Source organism: Camelina sativa, chromosome 6 (assembly GCF_030686135.1).
Source record: "Camelina sativa cultivar CO46 ecotype springtype chromosome 6, ASM3068613v1".
Classification (NCBI taxonomy): domain Eukaryota; kingdom Viridiplantae; phylum Streptophyta; class Magnoliopsida; order Brassicales; family Brassicaceae; genus Camelina; species Camelina sativa.
This window is the reverse complement of record NC_141885.1, coordinates 853,186-859,701: the sequence shown is the minus strand read 5'-3', so window position 1 is coordinate 859,701 and position 6,516 is coordinate 853,186. Positions and strand designations below refer to the sequence as shown.

The 6,516-nt window shown below is 45.1% G+C and overlaps 1 non-coding gene across 1 annotated transcript; it reads left to right on the top strand.

Moving 5' to 3' along the window:
• The first annotated feature begins 1,217 nt into the window (after positions 1-1,217).
• LOC147942095 (small nucleolar RNA R71) lies at positions 1,218-1,324 on the top strand. The gene has a single exon (XR_015560494.1). It is a non-coding gene; the product is annotated as a small nucleolar RNA R71 (small nucleolar RNA).
• The last annotated feature ends 5,192 nt before the right edge of the window (positions 1,325-6,516 follow it).

Below are 6,516 nucleotides of genomic sequence, written 5' to 3'. Positions count from 1 at the left end.
AAGCAATTGTGATCTCTTGTATGGCCAACACTTCCTCAACCACAGCTTCTTCAATCACAACCACTTCCTTCAAAGCCTTCTCTTCCTCTTGTTGCTTAGCCATCATCTCCTTTCTCTCAATAATTTCCCTAAGCTCCTTAATCTTTTGTGCTTTGAAACGTCCTGGGAATGGAAGAGGTGGCTTGTAAGCAGGAGGAGTGTACTTAGCAGGCTTGACAGCTTCTGAGTCTGCAACTCGATCGACCACTCGAGCATGCACTCGATCGAGTGGCTGTTCGAGTACTTGGTCGAGTGCAATAACGAACTCCAGTTGATTTGCACAAACGTCACTTGGGGCTTCAGTAACTAATGAATTCCCCCAAACTTGGACTTCACTGTCCTCAGTGACTTCCTCATCAGAGATATGAATGGCTTTTGCAGTGAACTCCCTTGGATTTTGAACAGCTTTTCCAGGGAGTTGGTTGGGTTTAGGAGCTGAAGTAGAGGCAATGTTACTCTCCATATACTTCATTCTGGAGTTGAGGCCCTCAAACTTCAAGTTCAGATCATTGTACTGTGATGTGAGCCTTTGATTCAACTCAGCAAACTGTTTGGCTTCCTCAATCTTGCCTTGTGTTTGCCCAATCAACAACTGTTGCATCATTGCTCTTAAGTCTTGTTCCTGGCCTTGGTTAGTCTGAAACCCTGGTGGGGGACACAATTGGGGCTGGAACACTTGGTGTTGTTGCTTGGAGATGTAGTTTTGTTGCTGTTGAGGTTGAGGAGGTGGATAGACCTGGTCTTGAGGGTTGGCCACATTGGTGCTCCTATAAGAGAGATTGTTGTTCTTGAAACCTCCTTGGTTGTAGCCTTTGAATCCTCCCTGGTTCTGCATGTAGCATAACTCAGCAAATTCAGGCTCCCCCTCTTGAACTAGAGCTTCCTCTTCACCAATGAAGTGAATGGACTTGGATTGGCTGAGGAGGATCTTGTCAAGCTTCTCATTGACCATCTTCAAATCCTTCTTATACTTGTCCTCTTGATCAGTTGAGGAGCTCCTTATGGTCCTATCATAGTCCTCATTATAATTGCCATCAGATTGAGCAAGATTCTCAGCTAATTCTCATCCTTCTTCCACATTCTTGTTGAGGAAGTTGCCATTAGAGTCTGTGTCAAGAAGCATTCTTATCTTGGGAAGCACTCCTCTATACAAGGTGCTTAGAAGTGACTCATTGCTGAAGCCATGGTGAGGACACTGAGTTTGGAATCCTTTAAACCTCTCCCAAGCTTCACAAAAGCTCTCATTATTCCTTTGAGCAAACCCAGAAATCTCATTCCTCAGCCTAGCAGTCCTTGCATTGGAGAAGAACTTGGCCAAAAAAGCTTTCTTGCATGCATCCCATGTGGTGATAGCTCCAGTAGGAAGAGTCTTCTCCCAAAGGTGAGCTTTGTCTCCAAGAGAAAATGGGAAGAGTCTTAATTTGAATCCATCTTCACTCACTCCAATGATCTTAGTGAGTCCACATATTCTGTCAAACTCATCAAGGTGATCTAGTGGATCCTCCATTGGCAACCCATGAAACTTGTTTGCTTGTATCATTGAGATCAATCCACTCTTGATCTCAAAGTTATTGTTGGCTACTGAAGGTGGCACAATTCCAGCCCTTTGGTTGTGGGTATTGGGTGCATCTCCTGCACCAATGTGCCTTGGTCTTTGCTCATGGATAGCTTGTTTCTCCATGATGTCTTGACCTTGTTGTTGTTGAACTACTCTTCCTTACTTATGTCTCAAACCCTTTTGTAGCATGTGGATGTTGTCAATAGGCTGTTGAAGACTATCTTTGCCTTTTGACCTTGTGTGCATCAACAAACTCTACTACGGACTCAAACAGGTACACGGTCGAGCGCAGGCTCAAGTGGGTGGTCGAGTTGACTGGGAAGTAATGGCTAATTTGATCCGGCTTCTGGCTCGATCAAGTGCTCGATCACAGCTCGGTCGAGTGGTGGTCGAGTAGGTGGTCGAGTGGGTACCTGAAACACAAAACAGCCAAGCAAAGGAAGATTCGAGTTCAGTAACTTCACAAGTGTTTAAAACGAACTTAATCTTAGACTAATAATGATCCTAAATGTCACAAAACACACTCAAATGGGCAACGACGCCAAATTGAAACTGACTTTCTTTGTGGTGTATGAATGAATGATGTATGGAATGATGATGTATGGAATGAATAGAAGTCAGGGTGTTTCAATTCCCCTTATGCAGTTTCAGTATAAGAGGTGTCAATCCTATCTGAGTGATTGTGAACAATTAAGATGTGCATATGAGTCTAAGTCAAGCCAATTGTAAAGATTGTTTGTCACTAACAATCCTAAAATGAGATATGAAATGCAGAAAGTAAAAACAACTAGAACAGGATACTAAATGCAAACAGAACAAACAACTTGAAGCTATAATGAAACTAGAACAAAGATAGAAACTATGCTAATGGACTAATGCAAGACAAGTAATGAACAGGAAACTACGTGAATGCAATGGAAATGAAACAGGAATGAAACAAGACAATCACAAATCAAAAACACAAGTTCTGGGGATGAACTCGAGCAGCACTCGACTGAGTGTAGGTCGAGTGGGTGGTCGAGCTAGACTTAAACGTGAAAACAGAGCAACACAAGAAAAACAGAGCAATGCTAAAACCAATCAAACAACAAACAAGCAATGATATTTAGACTAGGATTTCAATAAACAAAGAAGGCCTTGAGGAGGGATTCATGGGCTGAACTAATCATTGTGGTTATCTAACTTGGTCAACAAATCTCAAGCAAACATTGAGCTGATCTCTAGACATACTATTCTAATACATGTTTAATCCACTCTCATGGCAAGAAACAATCAAACCTATGCAATTCTAGACTTGTTCTCACAAAGAAAAGAATCTACACAAGCAGGCATTAAGCAATACATCTCAAACCAAACAAGACTCCTAATCTCTTAGCAAGCCTAATGGTAAGCTCTAGATCTAGCCTTATCTATGCTCCTTAGACATTGGTGTGATGCTAAGATGCTTGAAATCAAACCCTACCCTCTCAGATATAGGATCAGCATTAAGATCATCTAGCCTAGAAGAGATCTACAACAATCAAGCTTGACCAAATCAAACAAACCACAAGATCAACCCAGCCTAACCCATCCTCAAGGTCCTAAACAAACTACTCACAAGAACACATGGTGAAATATGTCAAAAACCCAGAAAATAATGAAACTTACATCATTAGAAAGATGAAACAGAGATCTACAATATTGATGAAGGAATAAAACTCGAAATCTTAATACTTTGAAAGTTATGAAACAAACAAAATATAAGAATCTAGTCTTTCTCTCTCAAACAAGTACAAGATCTAAAAATAAAATAAAAGTGCAAAAGGAATAATATTTTAAAAAGGTAAAAACTAGGTTTTAGACTCTCTAAAAAGCTGGGCTCTTTTGTGGCTGCAAGTACAAGGGCCTTATATAGGAGGTGAGGTGGAAGCCCTAAAAATACAAAAAGTCAAAGTGGTCAACGGCTCGGACAACTCGACCAGTGCTCGGTCGAGTGGCTGGTCGAGTTGGCTTCTCTCGTGCATTCTCCACTCGGTCGAGTCCTCCTCAGCACACGGTCGAGTGGTGGTCGAGTGGTGCGGTTGAGTTGGACTCCGGACCTTGATTCTACAGCCTTAACTCTCTTGTTTTCTCCTCAGGACAACTTCACTTCTCCTCAGCATTGCTTCCATGCTCCTTAAGCTCCAAAATCACCTATTTATGCATAAAAAGATACAAATGCAATGCAACTACACTCTAATGCATGATTAGTCCTAAAGCTACACAATAATGGCCTAAATGGATAGCAAAAGATGCAAAAGTTGTGAATAAACTAAGGGAAAACAAGGTAAAATATATGAACATCAAAGACCATCCACAAGAGAACTAACACCGACCTCTGGGACATTGGGTTCAACTAATGGAGCGGCAGTCGAATCGTTCGGTGTAGCAGGAATGGTATCTTTTTACTTGGCTTCCTCACTGGACGCACGCTCCGACCTATTACCCGTGCCTCCTTTAGACTCCGAACCTGACTCATCTGCGACACTTGGGGAAGGAACCCATTCGAGGGGATCAGGGAAAGACTCGGCAAAAACGGACGAAATGTCGAAATCCCTGGGATTAAGATCCGGGATGTCAATCTTGAGGATTTCCTCCTTTAGCCAGCCACCACAACAGCAACCCTCTCCTGTACTCCTTCAGCCAGAAAAGAAATCTGGCCATCGGCAACCAAAGCCTCGAGCATGTGCAAATTCGCCAAGTCCTGGTTGTACTCGAGCAACTTTGGGCGAGATGCTTCAACAGCCTCCGCTTGAGCCTTGTGACGATCCAAAATCTTTTGGGCACGGTCGGCAACCCTACGATAAGCAGCCAACTTTTGATACCGACCGAACCCACGACGACAAGCCCTAAGCCTTGTCGTCTCGGAGTCCAGAGCGATCTGAAGTTGGGCACAAGACGCTTCTGCCGTGATGAGCTTCGACAGTAGGGCAGCCTGTGCAGAGTTCGCCACATCTCGCTGACGCTCCAACTCGGAAATCTTCCCGCTCAGCGTCTGGTTCGAGCGAACTGATTCTTCGAGCTGAGCAACAAGCTTCTTGACTTGCTCGACCGAGGGACCTGAAGGCGTAGAAACAGCGGACTCCAGGTCGTACACACGCCTCTCATAGCCATAAGCGAGGCGGTTGATGCAACCTATGAGTTGCAACGACCACAAATAAGAAATGACCACAAACAACAATTGACGAACTACGAACCTCGAAGGCAGTATTCGCCAGATCAATTATCTTATCGCCCTCCTTCATCCTCTTGATCGGCATAAGACGACCAGACCCAAAATGGATCTTACGAAACAGCTCAGTACACGCTTCTGAGTTGTTCGGAAAAGCTCGGGTTGCTGAAGTATGAGAGAAATCCCACCGATAGTCCACGGTCTTCTGCCGCTTTGACGGGTCCGATCGATCTGCCCTCTTCTGCGAAGGATTCAAGGAATGTTCCTTCTGACGGCTAGAGTCACCCGTAAGCATTTTCCTTTGGGAGTCAGCTCCAACGGGGAGAACCAAGAGGTTTGGTGGGAGAGGAGATGATCGCAATGCCGAGCTTTTGCCAGCGCGAATCTCAGCCGAGTCGACCCCGGAAGGGCGAGTTTCGGAATGGACCTCAGGGCGAGAAGGTGGACCAGTAGCTTGACGGTAGCGAGCCGACACGTTGGGAACATCCAAATTAAGCCTCCCTATCGTACTAGCTGCACAGAGAGTTCGAGTTTAAAAAAAAAAAAAAAAAAACTCGACCTCCTAACAGGTCGTCAACGAACGTCTTATATAAACCAGAGAAAAGCTTGACTATTATCTGTCTGTCGAGGAACCTTTTGTTTTCTTGGACGACCTCTTTTCCTCTGTCCAGAGCCTGGCCAAGTATACGGACCCACTGCTCGTATCGCGTCGGTATCAGCTCGAAACGCAGGAGGATAAGAAAGAAGGCACCGCGGTATGACAACTGCAAAGAAGGGAACAAGGTAAGTAACGAAAAATATATGAAGGACGTGAACAAGTTACAAAGAAAGATGAACTACCAGGTGAAAGGTTCCACCTAGAAAATAAAGGGATCGCAGGATCTTCGATGACCCCCGGAACCACTTTTAAGAAAAACTAAGATCCTTCCCAATTGTGGGTCTCCCCTTTTGCACATTCGACGAGCAGAGGGGGTCGCGAACTGACATAGTAAACTCTGGGTTTCTTATTTCCGTCAGACGTTGTAAGACGGGTAAGCTCTTCAAAGTGATCAACCGAAAGTCGAATCCCCGCTCTCTTTGCCAAAATTGAGATGCCAACCGCGTTCTGGAACGTAGCCGGAGCAAACTGAGAAATCGCCGTTTTGCGTTTAGCAAAATACAACATCAAAAAAGAGGGAAGGGGAAAAATAACCCCACATTCGGAGAAAAGTTTCTCCGAGAGACAAACGAACCCTTCGGGAACATCCCAAGGACGCTGATCATGCTCGGGGATAATGATGACGGGATCTGAACCAACACGAGAGCCGATTTGCGTTTAGAGGAAGACCATGAAACGAAGGAAAGGGCATGCTCCCTGGTTCCTGAAGGGTCGGCAACCAACGGGGGAGATCTGTGCCTGATGATGCGATCCGCCGGAACGATTATGTCGTCGAATTCCTCGTCGATAAGAGAAGGGATCTGGCATGGAAGGGCTAACGAACTCGGAACCGCCACATCGGAGAAGACGCGACGCTGGAGTTCGGCCAGATTGGTGCCGTCAGAACTAGACGACGATCCCAAAGAAACATCACTACTCGTTGGAGACCTCGCTACACGACGGCCCGATCTAATCGAACTGCTGAAATCAGGCGAAGTGTTTTGACGAAGGTGGCTCGCCGCCGAAGAATCAGACGAAGTGGACCAGGGGGGGCATAGTCTCAAGAAAAACAAATATATAAACGAGCTAGAA